General features: G+C 41.0%; 1 protein-coding gene across 7 annotated transcripts in view; it reads left to right on the top strand.

Annotated features, from left to right (window-relative positions):
• Positions 1-8,739: 8,739 nt before the first annotated feature.
• Positions 8,740-22,461, top strand: part of LOC113656439 (band 4.1-like protein 1) — a 97,592-nt gene continuing 83,870 nt past the window's right edge. The window contains exon 1 of one of the 7 annotated variants that reach the window (XM_047808012.1): positions 8,740-9,106. The gene's annotated coding sequence lies outside the window, so the exon portion shown is untranslated. The remainder of the gene's footprint in view (positions 9,107-22,461) is intronic. The other 6 variants (XM_047808003.1, XM_047808001.1, XM_047808009.1 and 3 more) reach the window with 6 other exon arrangements.

Consider the following 22,461-nt stretch of genomic DNA (forward strand, 5'->3'; position numbering starts at 1 on the left):
CAAATCAGTTTTACTTTGCTGATTAAAATGGAAGGATATTAAATATGGGAAAGTTTGTCAATCTTGTAGAGAATGTTGAAGTGTAGAGACTTCAGTCTGACCTGGTGAAAGAAATGGATTCTTTTAGTTTATGCATTTTATATAAGGAAATATCTGACCTGAAGATCCATTTTCTGTCCCTTTGTCCTACACTGGCACCTAATAATTTGTCACTTTTTAAAAAATGTTATTTATTTATTTATTTATTTATTTATTTATTTATTTATTTATTTATTTATTTATTTATTTTCCTTTTTATTGAGAATTTAAAAAAATATTTTTTTAAAAGGAGGGGTGTACGGTGGCTTAATGGTTAGCACGTTTGCCTCACACCTCCAGGGTTGGGGGTTCGATTCCCACCTCCGCCTTGTGTGTGTGGAGTTTGCATGTTCTCCCCGTGCCTCGGGGGTTTCCTCCGGGTACTCCGGTTTCCTCCCCCGGTCCAAAGACATGCATGGTAGGTTGATTGGCATCTCTCCCGATGACGCCTGAGATAGGCACAGGCTCCCCGTGACCTGAGAAGTTCGGATAAGCGGTAGAAAATGAATGAATGAATGAATTTATGCCAATTGGAAAAATAATATATATTTTTTTAAACAACAATAAAGCTGATTATAAAGGCTAAAATAAGTACGACCGGTTATTTAATAAAAACTAAATCTAATCATTGATTAATGAACTTTGACTAGGGAGCCAATATTTTAATGAAGCTTTATTTTTATTATTTATTTATAATTTTTTTTTTTTTTTTTTACAGCAGGACACCTTGGTGTGAGATTGTTCTTGTAGGCAGAAACACCTTTCCTGTTTGTTGCAGACTGACACTAAACAGCACGTGAACTGTTTTCAAAGCCCACTGAAGGGTACGGCATCGATTGACTATTCATCTACTCTTGCAATTGAAAGTCATCAGGATTGAGTAAAAAGGCTTGGCTGGAGAAATATTAAAGGTGTGTGTGTGTGAGAGAGAGAGAGAGAGAGAGAGAGAGAGAGTGTGTGTGTGTGTGTGTGTGTGTGTGTGTGTGTGTGTGTGTGTGTGTGTGTGTGTGTGTGTGTGTGTGAGAGAGTGAGAGAGAGAGAGAGAGAAAGCGAGAGAGAGACAGAAAGAGAGAGAGAGAGAGAGAGAGAGAGAGAGAAAGAGAAAGAGAGACAGAGAGAGAGAGGAGAGAGAGAAAAAGCAAGAGAGAGAAAGCAAGAGACAGAGAGAGAGAGAAAGCAAGAGAGAGACAGAGAGAGACAGAGAGAGAGAGAGAGAGAGAGAGAGAGAGAAAGCAAGAGAGAGAAAGCAAGAGACAGAGAGAGAGAGAGACTTGCTTTTAATCAGCATTCGCCTTGCTTCAGCACTTCTTCATGCTGCACTGCACCCAAACGAAAAAACCCCCCCAGAGACAAGCTGTCTGTTTACGCTGATCCGCCACGTCATTCATTACAGATAAGTTGAAGGATCAAGTCCAAGATGCTGAAGTGAGAGCAGTGAAAAATGGTAGCACTGAGTTCAACCTCAGTGTCTCCAAGCTACGTACATTAATAATACTGAGACAGGGGAGACAAAAAGTCCTCTAAAATATGAAGTTCCGGAGCCGCTGAGTCATCTGACAATCCTGAAATAGGACTTCACAGGTGGAGCTGCTGAGCTGAAACTGAGCTGGAGTGAACTTCAGACACATGCGTATGTCGGACATGAGCTCAGCAGAATTTCTGCCTGATTTGGGTTTGCCGATTTCCATCCACCAGCCAATCACGTGACTGCTACCAGTAAATAAGACATGTGAAGGCAGCCACGAGCATTATTTCAGACTGTTGCTCATGCTTCGTCACAGGGAGGCGAAACACAGAAGAAAGCGTTCTGTCTGTCTTTCTGTCTTTCTGCCTGTCTGTCTGTCTATCTGTCTGTCTGTCTTTCTGTCTGTCTATCTGTCTGTCTGTTTGTCTGTCTGTCTGTCTGTCTGTCTGTCTTTCTGTCTGTCTGTCTGTCTGTCTGTCTGTCTGTCTTTCTGCCTGTCTGTCTGTCTGTCTGTCTGTCTGTCTGTCTGTCTGTCTGTCTTTCTGTCTGTCTGTCTGTCTGTCTGTCTGTCTGTCTGTCTGTCTGTCTTTCTGTCTGTCTGTCTGTCTGTCTGTCTGTCTGTCTGTCTGTCTGTCTGTCTGTCTGCCCTCTTCCAAATACATCAGCTCACAGATGCTGTTGATTGGCTGGCATGGCTGTGATTGACAGGAGAAAGAGAGTTTGCTCGCCCATCCTGGAAGCACTTCTAATAGTCTTAATAGTTTCACTTTATATATTTGTGGGGCTGTCATGGCCTAATGGTTAGAGAGTCTGACTCGTAACCCAAAGGTTGTGGGTTCGAGTCTCGGGCTCGACTGAGGTGCCCTTGAGCAAGGCACAGAACCCCCCAACTGCTCCCCGGGCGCCGCAGCATAAATGGCTGTCCACTGCTCCGGGTGTGTGTTCACGGTGTGTGTGTGTGTGCACTTTGGATGGGTTAAACGCAGAGAACAAATTCTAAGTATGGGTCGCCGTACTTAGCCGTATGTCACGTCACTTTTACTTGAAGTGACAAAATCACAGTATGTGTGAACACAATATTAGATCAGATACAGCAATATATTCTCACACAACTAGAATTTAATAATGTTTTTCTACCCGAGACGGCGAGAGAAGGTGAAATCTAACATCCAGCAGCTTTCACTTTGGTTTAGATGGCAGCGATGAGGTGATTGTGATGCTGAAGCTCTTCTTCTGTGATTTGATGAGCATCGATCTTTGTGCAGCTCAAGCTGTGTCTGTTTTCTGCTCCTTCAAAAAGCCTGACCTCTGTGACCTCTCGTGGGGTTTGGATTAGAGAATCGGACCTGGTTTATAGGTACCGAAGGGCAAGAGGAATCAAACACCTCTGACAGAACGAGTTACTGCTGATAACCTTCAGGGGTCTCTTCCACACTGGTAATATTTATCCATTTATCACTAGCACTGCTCTGTGTGTGTGTGTGTGTGTGTGTGTTGGTGTGTGTGTGTGTGTGAGGGAGAAAGAGGGAGAGAGAAACACACAGACATGTATTTGGTCAGCACTTTCCCACATTAAAGAAAGCACACATTAGTACCTGGGGCTTAGATAATGAGCTGTTGAGTGTCTATTAGGTGCTCCTTTGGGAATAGAGACAGCTACTGTACCTCTTTGTCTGCTTGTGTGTGTGTGTGTGTGTGTGTGTGTGTGTGTGTGTGTGTGTGTGTGTGTGTGTGTATGTTCATATACAGCTACAGCTACAGCTACTAAGCCTAAAGTCAAGTTACAGTAACTCTGACCTTCTGACCATTTTGACTCATTTGAGTACCTCATTATTTAAATCTTCATATCCTTTACATTACATTTGAAGGTTTTACCCAATGCAGATTTTGACAAAGGTATTATAAATATATACATATATAAATATTTGGTGCAATGGTGGCTCAAGTGGTTAATGCTCTGGGTTGTTGATCGGGGTTCGAGACCCGACATGGCCTAGCTGCCACTGTCGGGCCATTGATCAATGCTCTTATCTATTTCTGCTCCAGCGGTGCTGTATCATGGCTGAACCTGAGCCTCTGACCCAAACCTCCAAAGTTGGAATACGCAAGAAAGATTTTCACTGTACTGTAATGTATATGTGAGAAAATAAAGGCTTCTATTCTGTGATATCTTGCACATAAAAGTTTTTTTTTAAGTTCTCTTACTCTTTCTCTTCCAGTGGTGGTCAAGTGGCTCTGGGTTGTTGATCTGAGGATCAGGGTTCAAGCAACAGCGATTGAGCAAGACCTTTAACCTGGGTTTGCTCTGCTCGGCTCTGTGATCTGACCCCGACCTCCAAAGTTGTGATATGTGAAGAAAAACGTCACTTCCTCTTAGATATTTCACATTATTAAATGCAACTATAAAAAGATAAAAATATGTTTATATAGCATTGTAAAAATAAAAATAAAATCACGTTAACAGAAAATCGAAAGTGCCAAGTCGTCTGTCCTTGTGACTGTCTTTTGGTGGAAAAACATACTCTTAGAAAGCATTGAGACTGAATTTAAAGGATCAGCTATTATACATAACAATTTGTGTTACATTTTCACTCTCATTTTCTACCGCTTTATCCGAACTTCTCGGGTCACGGCGAGCCTGTGACTATCTCAGGTGTCATCGGGCATCTGGACAGAGTGCCAACCCATCACAGGGCACACACACACTCTCATTCACTCACACACTCACACACTACAGGCAATTTTCCAGAGATGCCAATCAACCTACCATGCATGTCTTTGGACCGGGGGAGTAAACCGGAGTACCCGGAGGAAACCCCAGAGACACGGGGAGAACATGCAAACTCCACACACACAAGGCGGAGGCGGGAATCGAACCCCCAACCCTGGAGGTGTGAGGCGAACGTGCTAACCACTAAGCCACCGTGTCCCCCTGTGTTACATTTTAATCTGTTTATTTTTACTCTAAAGTTTGTTAATCCTCCACAACCAAAGTTCAAAAAATGAGAATTTACAGTACTTTTCAAATGTTGCCACATAACAATAATCAAATATGACATAAACATTTGAAAGTGTTGCACTGACACGAATTAAGGGAAAAAATTCACTAACATTTCCAACCAGATGTTTAGAAGAACATTTCCTGCCAAATCTACACTTTTGATTTATGTAACCTGTTGAAGTTTGTCCATATCGGGGTATTTTTACATCTACAAGTAATCCGAGCTCCTCTATTACAGTATACACACATTATATTAATATATAAACATAAGCACATTCGAATTTGTTCAGGACTTTAGTTTATCAGGACGCTCGCGGTATACAATCTCTTGTAGAGAACAAATTTTCTTCTCTAATTCAGTGTCTTGGCTGGATGTCGTCGGTTCTCGCTGTACTTTTCCACTGTAGGCTCATCTGTAGTAAACACACAGTGACGCACGGAGGCCAAACTGCTAGACCCAGGCACTTGATTTTGTTTGCACAAAGGACAAGCTGCCGAGACACGTCTGAGAAATGGAAAAATTAATCAGACACAAGTGAAGACACTATTTCCTCTCCACTCGCTTCTCTTTTTCTACCCATCCCGAAGCATCCAGAGAACATCCATAACTTCAGTTATGTTCTGCTTCATAAAGATTTCAGACCTTCAGTGAGAAGAGGCAAACCCTGTGAGGATCCTGAGGCATCTATAGACGTACCAGGTCCGGTTGGATTCCGCTTCATGAAGATACAACTCCATGTGGTCAACATTTGAGGACAACAACCTTTTAATCAAAACACAATTGTCAGACTGTATCTGACTGTATCAAGGACGTTATTGATAATAACATACTCTGGTGTTTATAACAGTTTATAATCACACCCTCCATTGTCACCCAGATGAGGATCAGGTTCAGTTTTGAGTCTGGTTCCTCTCAAGGTTTCTTCCTCTTCAATTTAAGGATGTTTTTCCTCACCAAAGTCACCTCATTTACCTCAGACTTGCTCAATAAAAACACATTTAAATATAAGTCTAATATTAATCTTGAACTTTTGTCTAATATTAATCTTTGTATAATATTAAACTTCTTTTACTAGATTACTTATTTTCCGTAAATCTGCTTTGAGACAATGTTCATTGGCACTTTATGAAACTAAGCATATTATTATTATTATTATTATTATTATTATTATTATTATTATTATTATTATTATTATTATTATTATTATTATTATAGTTAAAGTCAAGAATGCTTGCAGTGTGTAATAGCATGAGTTTAAGTGAAAGTGAAAGTGACATGACCCATACATAGTTTATCCCATCCAAAGTGCACACACACAGCAGTGAACACACACACACACCGTGAACACACACCCGGAGCAGTGGGCAACCATTTATGCTGCGGCGCCCGGGGAGCGGTTGGGGGTTCGGTGCCTTGCTTCTGTGCCTTGCTTCGGCCCGAGACTCGAACCCACAACCTTATTGTTAGGAGTCAGACCATTAGGCCACGACTATAAAGTGTTAAATATTGTTTTTTATGTTTCCAAAAATATTGGCACCCCAGCTGAGAATAATGCTGCTATTGCCTAGATGTGAGCATTTCCAGTGACGAGACAAATTTGAAAAAAGTCGAATTTTATGCAAACATGGAGCAATATGGTGCAGCGGCTACCAGTGGAATTGAAGACAGCAGAGCTCGCTTTGTGTAATCTGTGGAAAAGAAGTAAACACACTGCTTGTTCTTCATCTCATATGATATGAAGCAGATATACTCTGCTGAATTTTATTTCCAAAACACCAAATCTCACTCCAGAATGATTCATTTTAGTGGCAAGAAAACCGATTTGGAATGCCAGTCGCGCCTCATGCTGATAAAAGTTATTACTACAGCAACCGAAAGAAGGATAGAAATGCCTTCTGGTAACTTCATGGTACAGAGACTGGAGACTATGTGGGACTGTTGATTTACAGTCCTCAGCCTCTTCATGTATCATCAAACAAGATTGGAAACACTTGTAGAAGCTTTAGCTCATGGAGAGCATTTTTATTCAAGCTTATTTGTATTCATAGGTTTGAGCATGTGGAAGCCTTCTTCCATTCAGACCACAGCTTTCCAATCCAGAGAAGAGTTCAAATCAAGTTCAAAGACTAATTTCCACCCATGGCCATTTCTCTGTAAATCTGGTGTATCCTTTGGGGTCTAGAAGATGCCATTATTATGTCTTAACCACTATAAAACAAGACCAATCCATCTGTGATCCACATCTGGCTCAGGGGCCTTTTTTCTTCAATAATTCTCAAGTTTTTCCACCAAATGTGCTGATTGTGTTCAGGCAACAAGATTGATTTTGTCGCATCTGATCTGTTTCTGGGGGCACGGTGGCTTAGTGGTTAGCACGTTCGCCTCACACCTCCAGGGTTGGGGGTTTGATTCCCGCCTCCGCCTTGTGCGTGTGGAATTTGTATGTTCTCCCTGTGCCTCGGGGGTTTCCTCCGGGTACTCCGGTTTCCTCCCCCGGTCCAAAGACATGCATGGTAGGTTGGCATCTCTGGAAAATTGTCCTTAGTGAGTGTGTGTGTGCCTTGCGATGGGTTGGCACTCCATCCAGGGTGTATCCTGCCTCGATGCCCGATGATGCCTGAGATACAGGCACCCCGTGACCCGAGAAGTTCGGATAAGCGGTAGAAAGTGAATGAATGAATGATCTGTTTCTGTAAGAAATGTCTGAGACTATTCCCTGCCCGGACACTAGGGGGACATTCTGGCAGTTTTTTACCATGTGCCTTTGTTTTTGTTTTGTGTTCACCTGTGTTAGCCCCACCCTTCCTGCCTCTGCACACCTGTTTCTTGTGTTTCTATGATTTCCTCCTATATTTAATCTTTGTCTCCTGTACCTTGTCTTTAGTTTGCTGTCTTGGGTTTGTTGTTGTTTTCTGTTGCGATGTTTTGTGTTTTCCATGTTCCAAGTGTTTGTAGCCTTTGATGTTTTCCCTCATTAAACCCCTTTAATGTTATTTCTGCACTTGGGCCTGTATTCTGTTAATAACTGAGGATGCTGCCTCACTTCTTGCCCATGGGGGATGTTGCAGGCCTGTATCTTTTGCCTTTTTCAGTTTTATTTTTTATTTTATTTTTGACTTTTTTGTGCTCCTGTGGTGGGAGTGACACGGTACTGGCCTTTTGCAGTGTGTTTTTTCCCCCTCCCTCTCGGGAAATGAGTCGACCCGCAGCTTAGCGTTGCTGGGGTCGTTGCTCGGCCCTTCTGCTCGGCTGTGGACATCGCTCGGCCCTTCTGCACGGCTGTGGACATCGCTCAGCCCTTCTGCACGGCTGTGGACATTGCTCGACTCCCCGGCCCTTTCGTCTCGCCTGTGTACATTGCTCGACTCCCCGGCTCCCTCTGGCTACGGAGCCATGCGCCTCCTGCCTCCTTGTACCGTGTGTTTTGTTTTGTGTTCACGTGTGTTAGCCCCACCCTATCATTAATCCGTTCCGCCTCGGCACACCTGTTCCTTGAGTTTCTATGATTGCCTCCCCATTTTAATCCTGTTGTCTCGTGCCTGTTGTTTGCTGAGTCCTTGTCTCTTGTTCCTTGTCTTTGGTTTGCTGCCTTGGGTTTGTTGTTGTTTTGCGTTTTCCATGTCCCCAGTGTTTGTAGCCTTTATTGTTTTCCCTCATTGAACCCCTTTTATATTATCTCTGCACTTCTGGACTGTATTTTATCTGTTAAGACACCCACTTTCTCTCAGTTTCTTCTTCCTTGATGCAGGGGAAATTGTATCTTGTATCTAAAGCCAGCTCCCGGTTCGCAGGTGTTCCTGCACTAGGACATCCAAAACATTTTGGAACAGCAAATGTGTGAACTTATCATCCACCGATTGGCAAACCTGCGTGCACAAATGTTCCACACAGAATTGCATCATGATTCAGAAGGTGTCCTGAGTGAACACTTGAGTAATCAGAGTGTGAAAGCACCTATAACCTCATGGCAGAGGCAAACTGACCATCCGCTTCTTTTTCAGGCTGTTAATCTGCACCTATTTCTTTAGAAGGCTCAGTCATTCTGTTGTGTTAAGAGCATCTGATTGTTGTGCTGTAACATGTTCATCATTTGCTCTAAAGACTTCTGTGGATTCAAACATGACGCTAAAACACGCTACAGGTTCCGCGGGATTACGGAGTGCATTAGGAGAGTTATGTGTTTCTGGAAGTCAGTTACCATAATCGAGATATTCGTCGTCTTGGGTTGTGATCGATTGGAAGGTTGCGCCGGTCGGTCGCTATATTCTGATTGCACGCGCAAAAACAGGACGGAAAATCGATGATGCGCAGAGGCACGCGGAGAGAAACGCCTCATCCCTCCTACACTAGACCCTCCTCTCTCTCTCTCTCTCTCTCTCTCTCTCTCTCTCTCTCTCTCTCTCTCTCTCTCTCGCGGTGATCTGCTCCTCCTCCGGTGCTCGCGGGCTCGGTAAGCGCGCGCGCGCCTTCTTTACCACCGCAGCGTCTCTCTCACGCGCAACACTTATCCGGTCTGCCGTGTTCACGCTCCGCGCCCGGAGGTGCGCGTGATATCAAGAAGGTAAATAAATTCTAACACTAACATCAGCGTTACAAATAATCGCCGCTCCTTTGTTGATGTTATTACGTGTGTTCGGTTGTCTACTTTAAAATCCCGTTCGTTGTCATGGAAGTCGCGTATTTGAATATTATGTCATGTTTTGGATGTCGGTATGTTTGCATGTCGCATCTTCAGCCAGAATGGAGGCTACAATACACTATGTACATAATGCATACAGAACACAACACCTAACAAACACTAGTGAAACTAGTAGAAATGCAGTTATGGACTGAAATGACAACAGGGATGGTTTTGTTGTTGTTGTTGTTGTTGTTGTTTACGAGCTGTTAAACCGTGACGTGTGTGTTTACAGAGCCTGTGTTGATCACACTGTTGCCTTGTGATAATATCCACCACATTGACTTGCTGTAGTAATACAGAAGCTACTTATGTAATGCAGTAACTGTGAAACATCTAAAAGGACTTGTGCATGATTCTATAAAATCAACAGCTTACTAGGAGGATTTCTTGTTGTTGTTGTTCTTTTTCCTCTTCTTGTTCTTCTTCTTGTTATTCTTCATCATCTTGTACTAACTGTACTACAGTATGTCTCGCCTTGGGAGCATGTATACAGTACAGTGCATCTTAAAACAAAACAAAACATTGGACCTTATGTAATTAGACCTTAGGGAAAGGCTGGGCAATTTGTGACATACACTCGATATCATGATAAATGATTTCACAATACACTTTTCTGAGATATAGCAGGTATTGTGATATAACTATGTATATATATATATATATATATATATATAGTGTGTGTGTGTGTGTGTGTGTGTGTGTGTGTGTGTGTGTGTGTGTGTGTGTATATATATATATATATATATATATATATATATATATAATAACAATGTTATCACAACACAGTTTACGGGGACATAAAAGGGTGCATTTTTAATCAAAAATTATTACAAATTTATTACATTTTGGAAACGGCTGGTTTGAGATTGGATAATTTCTTTTAAAAACAGCATTTTTTGTTTCTCACAGGACCCGTTATCCCTTTTTGTCACTAAGTAACGCTGTTTTAACATAAAATCAGAATGTATTGCATTGTTTGCATTGTCACATTGCTCACACTGATATAAATCAACACAATGTTGTGTTAAATCGGATGAAAACGGTAGTAACGGCACTACTGAGGATGTGTGATGGAATATAATTCGAGGTGTTTCGATCTGATCTGTTTTTAACTCATCGTTAGATGCCGTGTTCTGATCCAGTCAGTTCAGATCATGTAGAACTTTACTGAAGTAAAGATGTAAATTTAATGGAGTTAATCTGATTGTAATTATTAGATTATGGCATGGGCAGAAATATTACTGACTCAGCAGCTGAGGCATGATAATGTATGATAAAACACACACATGGATCTTGCAGGTAAACATGGAGGCATCAATCACGTCTCATGAGTCTTGTAACTCGGCGACGCAGACAATCGTCCTGGTTACTAAGAGGATGTCACTACGGGATCGATACCTGTTCCCGTATTTAGAGCTTGGGCACTGATATTGTAGATAAAATAAAAAAAAAGATAAGGATCAGTTCCTATTACATCAGAGGTCTGCTATCAGCTTCACTCCTGGTAGATGTAGATACATGAAAAGATTGGGACTCTACTCTCTTATGTAATTACGCAGGCGTAACAAGGTGAAGAATATTTCTTCTGGGTTCCTTCTAACAATTCTGTTCGCGCACAATAATTAATAGCCGCGTATTCGGCTCTGGATAAGGACATTGCTCCTAAACACTGATAAACTTGCTGTTCATGTTGCTTCATTAATGTACATTTTAAAGGATTATAATCAGTTTCATGCAGTGTTCCACCAAAACCCTGCTTCCTGGGCAGGAATCAGCTACCAGATTTCTATCACCGGTTTAACCGTCAGATTTGGATCGATTTAAAAGTCAGCGATCATAAATAGATTGTTACTGATTAGAACCAGAGGTAAGATATGTCATATGTAAAAAAAAATTAATCCCTATTTTGAACTTGTGCATAAACAGTTAAACATTTTAGCATCATCACTTAACTTTAATACGGATGATTAAAATGGTCCTTTTCTGTGTCCTCGTTATTAGCGTACTATCCGAACTCCAGGTTCAGAACAAATTTGTTCACATTGTGAAGTGTTAGTGCTGTCTGTATGTACAGTACTGAACTCATGGCTCGAACATGTTAGTTACAAAAACAGTTCTACAGATCTAAATTTTCTAAAGTTTACACACTTTTTTTTATTTTCGTCCACAAACGATCGTTACATTCAGTTATAGTTGATACGCACACTTGGGATATTGCTGTTATACAACAGTTTTAGAAAGAAGAAATCAGTATAAAGTAAATGACATTTACAAACAGATCTCGAAGAAGCCACACTCCCTTATTGGCTAGCTAAACGACAGCGATTTGTTTGTCACTATATAAAGTGCTTCCTGTAAAATTTACATTCCTTCTTCCTTTTCATTTTCATCTGATGATATTTCTTTATTTTTTAGTAAAAGTCTTTCATGCTGATGAATAATGTCACAAACTCTGTAGCAACTGAGGAATTACTGTGGTAGGAAGGTGGGATTTTACACGGCGAACGCAGACGAACGTCCCGGTGCAGTTATAGTAAATCAGAATAAAAACAAAACACCTCAGAAAACAGTAAGATTTGTCGAAAGTCTTTGCCAAATAAAATGAAGTTTAGTGTTTTTTTATTATTATTTTTTTCTAGTTTTAAATGAAATAATACATCTAGAAGCTTCTGGAAGGTGTTAGACAGAGTTTCCACTCTGCGGTAACGTTCAGACCTGCCTTGAGAAATGTTCTGCACAATTCAGCATGCAGTCGATTATCAGCTTGTTTTTGTTCTGCATGCTGCACTGCGATAAGGAGCGATACGGGTGTAGTGAAGTTTACAGAAGGGTGCAAAGCAAAACAGGTGTTCACTAATTCACCAGTAAACTGAGAGAGAAAAAAAAAAGCAGACAGTGTCGGCGATATTTAACCTCCTGCCGTGCTTTGCGTTTCTCGGCTCATGGTGAAGCTGTTTGGAAAAAAAAAAGATTTCTCATTTACATCCTGTAGCTTTGATCACCGTCGTTTTGTTGTCGAAAGCTTATTCTCATTTACATGCAAAAAAAAAAGGAAACCACTCAAAACAAATCGCTACTGGAGTAAAAGGATTACCTGACATGGTAATATTTTTGCAGCAGTAAAGCCTGTGTGGGGAAATATGTCACATATTGAAAATAAAATTTGCCAATATTCGGACATAATAGAGTAAAAAGCCCCATCTGAAAGCCATGCACCAGATAGAAGCCTTTATTCTTGTCACATCTACATTACAGCACTGTGAAATTCTTTGTTCACATATCCCAACTTTGGAGCTTGGGGTCAGAGCACAGGGTCAGACATGAAACAGCACCCCTGGAGCTCAAGGGCCCAACAGTGGCAGCTTGGCCTAAAACAGGAAGCGTAAGGAATATTTAATGTTGAAAATGTGAAAAAGACCAGGGAAAATTTCCATCTCAAGCTCAAATTCTCAGATTTATTTATTTATTTATTTGTTTATTTTGCCTTGAACTTGATGTGGTCTTTTGCTTCTTCTTGTAGCGCCTCAGTCTCTATGTTTAATAGGTGGTTTGTTCTGAGATTCTTTTTTTCAGCTCACCGCATTTGTAAAGATTGATTATACCAGTTATTATCAGCTGGATTCAGATCAAATTAGCTTTTCTGGCACTGACAAGCTAATAACACATGTGATTAATAACAAATGTGAGCACATTTTTCCAGTTCTGATGTTTGCTGGATTGTTATCCGCATGATTTTATGCTTGGAGCTGCTGCCATCTGATTGGCTGATTGGATAAGTGCATGAATGAGTAGGTGTAGTCACAGCATTGAGATTTTTTTTTTGATTTACCTCTTTTTATTTCCAGCGAGCTTCAGGAGTGTGTGTGTGTGTGTGTGTGTGTGTGTGTGTGTGTGTGTGTGTGTGTCTGTGTGTGTCTGTGTGTGAGGCCATGTGGTACAGCTCTCTAGGAACACTGCCTCTTTTTCATGCAAATACAACAGAACAGATAGTATTCTTCAAACAGAATGCACCAACAAACACGCTCGTATGAACATCTGTTCACGATCACATGACCATCAGGAGCCAGTCACAGGATGAGACACAACGATTTCCATTCACATTATAACATGAAAATGACATTTTCAAATATAGCCTGTCCTGTCTGAGAGCACTGTCTGAGTGGTTAGAAGGTCAAAAAACAGAAAAATAGTCATGTATTTTAATATAATCTGAATTAGTTTAAACAAGACCCGAGGCTGCGGGTCAGTGGGTGCTGAATTCCTCATCACCGCTTTTTCATCTTTCCATCTTTCATCTCACGTCTCGCAGACGAACGCAGACGAAGCTGATGTAAGACTGTTCGGAGATCCGATCCCCGCCAGCGGAGAATTGATTCATTTTTTCTCACCAGCTGGAAAACGTCTCTCGGTCCAGCTGTTAGGCCACAACAGATCTAGAGACATGAAAGCTTTATAAGTACATCTCACATGGATTGATACATTAAATACCACCACATTTATCTGATTTAACATCATGCAATAGGTGTAACATAATCTTTGGCTTATCGACCAACATGCTGACCAAATCATAGATGGTCAGTACAGATGGTCAGTACAGATGGACATACTGACCAGATCATAAGATGGCTGAAACCTTTGTTAAAATATATTTATGCCGGTTAAAGGGGAAGTCGTGGCCTAATAGGGGGAAGTCGTGGCCTAATGGTTAGAGAGTCTGACTCCTAACCCTTAGGTTGTGGGTTCGAGTCTCGGGCCAGCCACGACTGAGGTGCCCTTGAGCAAGGCACCGAACCCCCCCAACTGCTCCCCGGGCGCCGCAGCATAAATGGCTGCCCACTGTTCCGGGTGTGAGTTCACGGTGTGTGTGTTCATGGTGTGTGTGTGTGTGTGTGTGTGTGTGTGTGTGTGTGTGTGTGTGTGTGTGTGTGTGTGTGTGTTCACTCCTGTGTGCAGATTCTGAATATGGGCCACCGTACTTAGCCGTATGTCACGTCACTAAATAGCTAGCAATAACTCGCATCCTGTCGTATGAATGCAGCCTACATTAATATGTAATGCTAAGTTGTTAATATGTAATGCTAATTGTTTGAAGTTACTTCCTATACAGTCATACAGCCGATCACGAAAAAAATAACTGCCATTCACCAATTTTCACCAGTCAGCTTTTCTCTGTCACACAACTAAAGCTACAATAAGGGCACTCTACCTTCTTCCACATCCCTGAGCTCACAGATTCACTTGATTGGCTCACAGATGCCCTAATTGCCAAATTTCAAACATAGAAACATAGAACATAGAACATTCAAACATAGAGCACCCCAAATTTCATCTCATGCTCTATTCTACACCGTGTATAAATAGATTGAGTCATGTGTTCACACTGAAAAGTTTAACAAGAAGAAAAAGAACTGCAAGAACCCGTCAAGCTGGCTGACGACGCTCCGGGGGACGGGGGGTCTTACAAGCGTCTTAATCATAATGTTCATTCTGTGATTTCATTTTCAACATTTAAAAATCATATTCATATGCTAAAGCTACCGTAGCGTTGTCATGTTACACACGTTGGATGTCATTCGTCATTGATTTGGAGAAAGCTCATGAAGGGATTGGGTATATATTTCTAGTTTAAAAAAAAAACGTTCGAGACCTTTTTAACGTAAATACACTACTATGTTTTTATATTTTATTGTTTATCAGGTTCCATTAGGTGACATCTTGCACTCAGCCCAGAATCTGGTGTCGATGTTGACCGACACCTTAAGTGTTGGACAACAGAAAATGGGGAACCAGTCCAATATCAGTGGACAGTCAGCACAAGAAAGAAGGTCCAAGTCAAATGGGCAGTCAGTGCAGCAGGAAATGGCTACTGTAGGTGGTACAGTGATGACCTCCTAAACAGTGAACTCCTAAACAGCTGTATTCTTTAAGCACCTTACTCTGAAAGCTAATCTTACTTACTATAGTTAACCTATCTCTGTAATATTACTCCTCTCTGTTATTAGTGATAACTAACCCTTAAACATGTCCGAATTTGGAAGGAAAAACCAACTTACCTGAGACGATGAGTGAGCGCTTGGCTGCTGATCCGCCATTTCGGCGCCAGTCGTACATTTTGGAGTTGTATTTGAACAAACACGCAAAATCTCGTATCTGTAAAATGTCGTGCCGTAGATTTTAGGATCCAACTCCGCAAAATTAAAATTTACACACAAATGCTTTGAATTACGTGCGATTATTATTCCATACACTACAGGGTATTCATAAATTCTATGAACGGGGAAGCATAGAAGCCTTTATTATCGCCACATATACATTACAGCACAGTGGAATTCTTTTCTTCACATACCCCAACTAAGGAGGTTGGGGTCAGAGTGCAGCTATGATACAGGAAGGGTTGAGGGCCTTGCTTAAGGGCCCAGCAGTGGCAGCTTGGCTGTGCTGGGCCTTGAACCCCGATCCTCCGATCAACAACCCAGAGCCTTAACCAGTTGAGCCACCACCGCCACTAAATGCTTGAGTACACAGTGCATAGTGTAAGTGCGTAGTGAGTAGAATGTAATTTGGCATGCAGCAACTGTCTCAGGTCATGTGACTTGGTTCAAAGATATCTACTGCCTTAGAGGGGGAAGGGAGCCAAGCCTCGTCGTGTAAATGACTCCAGTGTTTACATCACTGTAGCGCCACACACCAACACACCCACTCACACCAACACACACGCTCGATCCAAGTGTAACAAACACCTGGAGGGAGGAAGGAGGAAGGAGGAGGGAGGAGGGAGGATATCTCAGGTCCATGTTCGCACTAGAAAGCAGTACATCAGGTTTAAACGAACAGGGTGTTGACTCTCATTCCCAGTTTTAACAAACATATAATAGAACATATTTTAGCATACTGCAGAAGAACATCACATTTCACCAAGCCAGAACCGCCAGTCATGCATGTTTCAATATTCTCACAGCCTGTTGGGACGTGTTCAGACACACACACACACACACACACACACACACACACACACACACACACACACACACACACACACACACACACTTGGAAGTTCTGGTGTCCTGTCTTTTTTTAGACTTCATGCTGTCTTTTTTTTTCTTCTTCTCAGTTTTGTGTACCACAACTATGGCAATGTTTTTCCCACAAAAGGCTGACGTCACTTTTTTTTTGTCTTTCCCGACCAAAATAAATGCTATTGTGTGAGGAAAGCAGACGGCGCTTACACACGTATTTATTCATTTAATTATTCATCAGCCGTCCCTATTTAGTTAGTTGTTAATCATTTCTTGGGTCCGGTCTGTTATCGCTTTTGGCCATGCTTGGATTTGGTCAAATACATTCACACGGACTTTTAATTCATTTTAATATCTGTTTTCCTTTGTTAGTTTTTCCCATTCATTTGATTTGAAAAGCTGAGCAGCTCGGAATTGTAGCACTACTTCCTTACATTTACCTTCCTTTATTCACCTCCGTAGTGTCCATAAACATTTTAAATCATTGGTGCTTTTTATATATCATTATATATCACTATCATATATATATATATATATATATATATATATATATATATATATATATATATATATATATATATATATATAACATCTATGACTTCTATATCATAAAAATCCTGCAGAGTGACTTTAAATCCATTATTTATATTCTTACGATATATTTATATGGCTTGCCTAGCGGAAGCTATCCAAGAAAGTCAGGGGGTGAATACTTATGCAACACACTGCATTGTTGTTATTTTTAGACGGTGGTGAAATGGATTGAAATAAAATTCTTTTTTTAAAGACAGAAGTGTTTTTTTTCCCCAGAAATGAAATAAAAAGCAGACCCACATCTCTCACAAGAACTGCTCGGTTTTACCATCTAATATGCGAGATGTATCACAATAGCTACCGGTGCTGCCTAACCCTAATCTTACAGGTCCTCTCGATTGATTAGAACATGTTAAAACCCGTTCTGTCTCAGAACTCTGAAACAATCAGTGTGTGTTCAAGGTGTGGGAGGTGTGGCAACAGCTGACATTTGTGGGTGTGTGTGTGTGTGTGTGTGTGTGTGTGTGTGTGAGACCTGCAGCTCGATTTGCAACACAGCTTTTATTTGCAACTCAAATCCATGAGGCAGCAGTTTGCGGTATTTGTGAGCCGGTGAGAAACGAGTCAGAGCACTTTTTCGAGAAGCGTCGGTTCCATCGCGGCCGCTTATAAATTCTCATCGCTTGTTTGCACATTAGAGCGAATTAGAGGTCTGCAAATGTTAGGATCATTACCTGAATGCCTTTTGGGGCTTGTTGTCCTGCTTCTGTAATGTTGGTGAATGAGAGGGAGAAGGATTGGGCGTGTGTGTGTGTGTGTGTGTGTGTGTGTGTGTTTGTGTGTGTGTGTGTGTGTGTGTGTGTGTGTGTGTGTGTGTGTGTGTGTGTGTGTGTGTGTGTGTGTGGCATCTAAAGCCGGTGGTCTCGCTCACTCTGTGTGGAATGTTCCCAAGCTTTCTGTTTTTTTTAGCCAAAGGGCAAACGCGGTCATGTCCAGTGTAGACATCATCACAGAGAAAATAAAATCCATTCTCACAAAGAATAGGGGATAAAGAGCTCGAGAGACCACGTGGCCTTGTCTTCGTGCATCAGTAAACGTGGCCTGAGTCAGGCTTTTTTCTGAGAGATTAAATTTTTTAATATTGTTCTGGTTTTTGTAACCGACTCAAAAATACACTACAATTACTGTTACGGCTCTTTTTGCTCTATACGGCGCCGAATGGGACGTCGGGGACTCGTTGCGATTACGATAAGTAGTTACATGAATTTCTCGAGGTTAGAACGATGTCTTAAGCCCCTCCCGCAGCTGTCTGATGAGCGAATCTGCATTTCCTTTCAAGAACGGATTCCTTCGGCGACTTAATGCTATTTAAGCTACTAATGCACGCGATTCACGCTAATTCCTTTCAAAGCTCATCCCGGCCTGCCGTCGGTGTGAAGTCATCCCTAGAACAAGCACTGCTGATTATGGGACATGGGGGCTACTCTGTTGCCATGGTAATTTTAAGAGGGTTGAGTAGGTGGTAATGAGCAGCGGCGCTTTAGTGACATCATCAGCGTTATTACAGATCTATTCACCGTACAGCATCTCCAGTGGATTTTGTGGACCCATAAACCTCTGCACACATCCTGTATTAAAATGATCGAATGTAAAAACAACATTCTTCAATGACAAATAAGTGCCAAAAGCAATTAGCTTGACGTTTTTAAAGACCTGGTTAGTTAATGGAGACCTACAGGGGACGTCAATTATCAAAGTCTTTATCTAGCCTGTTATATCATGATACATGGGTAGAGGACACACAGAAGAAGAAGCTCTTCATCCTGCACTTTGTCTCTAAACAAAGCCATTTTCTAGCATGACTCAATGTGTTCCCTTGGCTGACCCTTCTGCAGTGTTTTGGCTGCTTTCGTTCTCCCAGGCGATGTCGCTGGCCCTCGCCTTGCCTTTGGTCCTCGTCTGCTTTTCTATAACAGCAGCACTGACTTTTACAGTATATGAATGTACATGTTGTGCTGATGTGTTAACGTTTTTTTAGTAACAACATACAGAGGGATTTGTACGTGTGATAAACGTGTGTAATCTATGATATGCTAAAATTCTCTGGAAGGAGCCATCACTTAACCGATCTTCTTTCTTTGTCCAACCCCTCACTATTAGCCACGCCCACTCAACTTATCCCCAGCTATTCAGCGCTACACACGTGTCTTAGATTGTAACACTTGTTTACTTTTAATTTTCCATTTGTTTGTTTTGACTTACTGGTTTATATTTTCGTAGTTTTTTGCCTCTTTACAACACCAACAATAATAATAATAATAATAATAATAATAATAATAATAATAATAATAATAATAATAAATAAAAAACTACTACTACTACTAATTATTATTATTATTATTATTATTATTATTATTGTTATTATTATTATTATTATTATTATTAAGCCTCTAAAAGCTTTCATTCAGAAACCTGTACATGTCTTTTCTAGTTTGTCCCATTTTAAAAGGAAGTGGTAGCCTTTGTGTTTAAGGTGTTGGATTACCAATTGGAAGGTTGCAAGGTCGAATCCCAGGTCCAGTAAGATGAAATTGCTGGGCCCCTGAGCAAGGCCCTTAACCCTCAGTTGCTCAATTATATGAAATAAGATAAAAATGTAAGTCACTCAGTAAGGACATCTGCCAAATGCTGTAAATGTAAATGTTTCTGACTGTCAAAGTGAGAGTTAAAGCTGTAACTTTAAGCATTTTCAAGACAAGCTTCTTCAGAACAGAGGACTTTATGCTTTGTGAATTTTTCTTACTACAGTAACTTCACGAGAGAGAAAAAAAGTGAGGGCGATTTAGGTCCATGAACTTGTTTCTATACTCTTATTAAACAGTGTTACAGTAAAATATACTTTAATATATGTTAATGGTTAGCATTGGCAAATCGTTATGATCATTGGAATAAAATGTGGTATTTAGGAAACTACTTCAAGGTAATTTATCACACCAAACCACTGCTGAAATATTTTCCTATAACAGGACCCTGTACCCCTTTAAGTGCTCTATTCTTTACTTAATGATTTATCATTACAGAGGAGGAAACTGCATTAGTGTGCTTCATCAACAAACACAAATTTGATTTGATATTTGTTACACGAGGTGTCCCTCAGGGCTCGACACTTAGACCACTCATCAGAGTCTAAATGCGTTCTGTTTATTTGAAAGCATGCAAATGCTGTATAATGTGTCTTCCTGCACAGCATACACAGCCCTCCTTTCGGTGGGTACTTGATATCAAGGATGAATTCAAGTAGTGTCCATAATGATAACAATATTGTTTGTCAAACATCCCAGTCGGAACAGCAGATCCAGGCATGGTGACTGAAAGGAAATGAGATGATGTACAGTAAGAGCCAGGATGTTGTGGTGAGCTGCAGCTCTCAGTGTGATTGCAGTGAGTCAGCAGATTCAGGGAAAACTGGGAGGCTTTTAACCTCTATCCATCCCTCCTCAGCATCAATGCTTTTGCTTTTTTCATCTGTTCTTTTCTGGTTGTCCTGGGGAATGTTTTTAAGTGCTCTGCCAATTCTGGGCTGAGTTGTGTGAAGCACAGTGATCTGGGAGCTGCTGTGTTGGTGCTTGTGTGCTGGTGTTGATTTAGCCACCTTCACAACATGCAGCATGCTCCCAGTGTGGACCAGCACCGTCTGAACTGTAGGCCTATAAAGACTTTTTTTTGTAAATACCACTGTATGGGGGTGTTGTGGATAGTGTTGCAACCTCACAGCTCCAATCTTGTGCTTTTGTTACTGTCCGAGTTGAGTTTTGCATGTTCTCTCCATGTCTGTCTGGGTTATATATGGCTTCTCTGGATTTCTCCCCACAGTCGGAGGAATGGTAACACTAAATGACCCCGAGGTGTACCTATTTACAGTGTGTGTGTGTGTGTGTGTGTGTGTGTGGGGGGGGGTGTCAATGGAAGACCATTTTTAAGCATTTAAAACAAATAGAAAACTTCAGAATCTTGAATTGTCACAATTCTAGTTTACTTCTTAAATGTAAGCCAAGTTGTGATATTGATCATGTTCACTAATCACACCTAATCACTTCTTTTGAAGCAGATGATTCGATCGAAAATGGATCATAAGGTTTTTTGCATAAACGTGTGGAGTCCATGTCAGCTCGATTGCACACTCTCGTTAAAGCTGTAAAAAAGGGGACATAACGAATACATTAAAACTCATAGTGGTCTCAGACCTCAGACCTTTACAGCATTTGGCAGACGTCCTTATCGAGGGCAACCCAAGTACTTTTGAAGTCTCCGTCAATGAAAACATAATGCTAACCGGTTCGATAGGTCACAGATTGAGTACCATCAGTGTATAAACTCTTTTGGAAGGAAATACTGCAAGAAAAAAAAAAGTTTATAAGTGCTAGTTTAAGAGGTTCAGGAAGAGGTAGGGCTTTAGACGTCATTTAGAGGCAGACAGTGACTTGGCTGTTTGGACATCGATGGGAGGGAGGTTCAGATCACCACCTTGTTGACTGTACAAGACAGTACAAAAAAATCCAGAATCAATTTTATTTTTATTTTTACTCCTGTATGTTTTCAAATGCTTTTCACAAGCTAGTTTATTTCAAATTGTAACACACATAGTGCACAGCCTGGCTTATGTCAGACAATAAACACTTTTTTTTAGGTGTATTTTAGGGAAAAACTGTTAGTCTGTAATTAATCTGGCACTTAAAGTGGCACCACCAAACTGTGAAAATGACTCAAGCTGAAAACATATTCGCAACCTATTTCAGATCGGACTAATGACAGACGTCGTACCGGAGCTTTCGAAATGCTTCGGATCTCACAAACTTTGAGGTGTTTCCACGTCATCCGTTCAAATTTATTGCTGAAAATGTGTGAAATGATGAAAATGCTTGTACTGTTTGTATTATATTGTACTATATCTCAGAATTAAAGGATAATCAGAAGAGCATTTAGAAGCATTCCTTATCCAAGCCCTGCTTACGGTACCGTCTCATCGACGAGGCGGTGTTTGAGAGGTCTGAGTAATGTTTGGTTTTCGAGCGAACCTGAGCCTCCTCCCTGTCCCTCAGGGCTTGTACTACCAAACTGGCCTGACTCGTTCTGTGCAAATGCAAACACTTTTAACTCGATAGAAACGGGGATCAGCTGTGGCTTGCTAGAGAAACAGTACACACAGCTGTACGGTACAAAGTGCTTACCCTGTGTATGTGTTAATCCTAAACATTAACATCTAATTCTAACTGTTTACTCAAGCATCGCACGATAGATTGTTGCAGCGACGACATTACGCTCATGTTGTGGATTCTGCAGAATATTTTATTATCCAACTGTGCTGCAAATCCAGTTTAAAGTCTCTGCTAGTTGTAATTTATTGATTATAAGACTTCCCGTGATCCCTCAGTGCTTCCTCACTCTTTTACAGCCGCAATTAAGAACTTGGGGGCAGAGTGTCTTTGTCAGGACTCCATTAAAAGCAGTCTTTAGGGATTTCTAGATTATAACCATTAACATCATCTTACCCAGAAATGTTGATGAAAGGTTTTGGTATGTTTTGGGATTAAAAAAAAAACAAATAACAACGGTTGAAAATATGCATGAACCGTTTGTTCACTCAGTTGTCATTAGTTGTTGTTGTGGTTCCGCCACGTTGTTAAA

Source organism: Tachysurus fulvidraco, chromosome 2 (assembly GCF_022655615.1).
Source record: "Tachysurus fulvidraco isolate hzauxx_2018 chromosome 2, HZAU_PFXX_2.0, whole genome shotgun sequence".
In the NCBI taxonomy this organism is placed as follows: domain Eukaryota; kingdom Metazoa; phylum Chordata; class Actinopteri; order Siluriformes; family Bagridae; genus Tachysurus; species Tachysurus fulvidraco.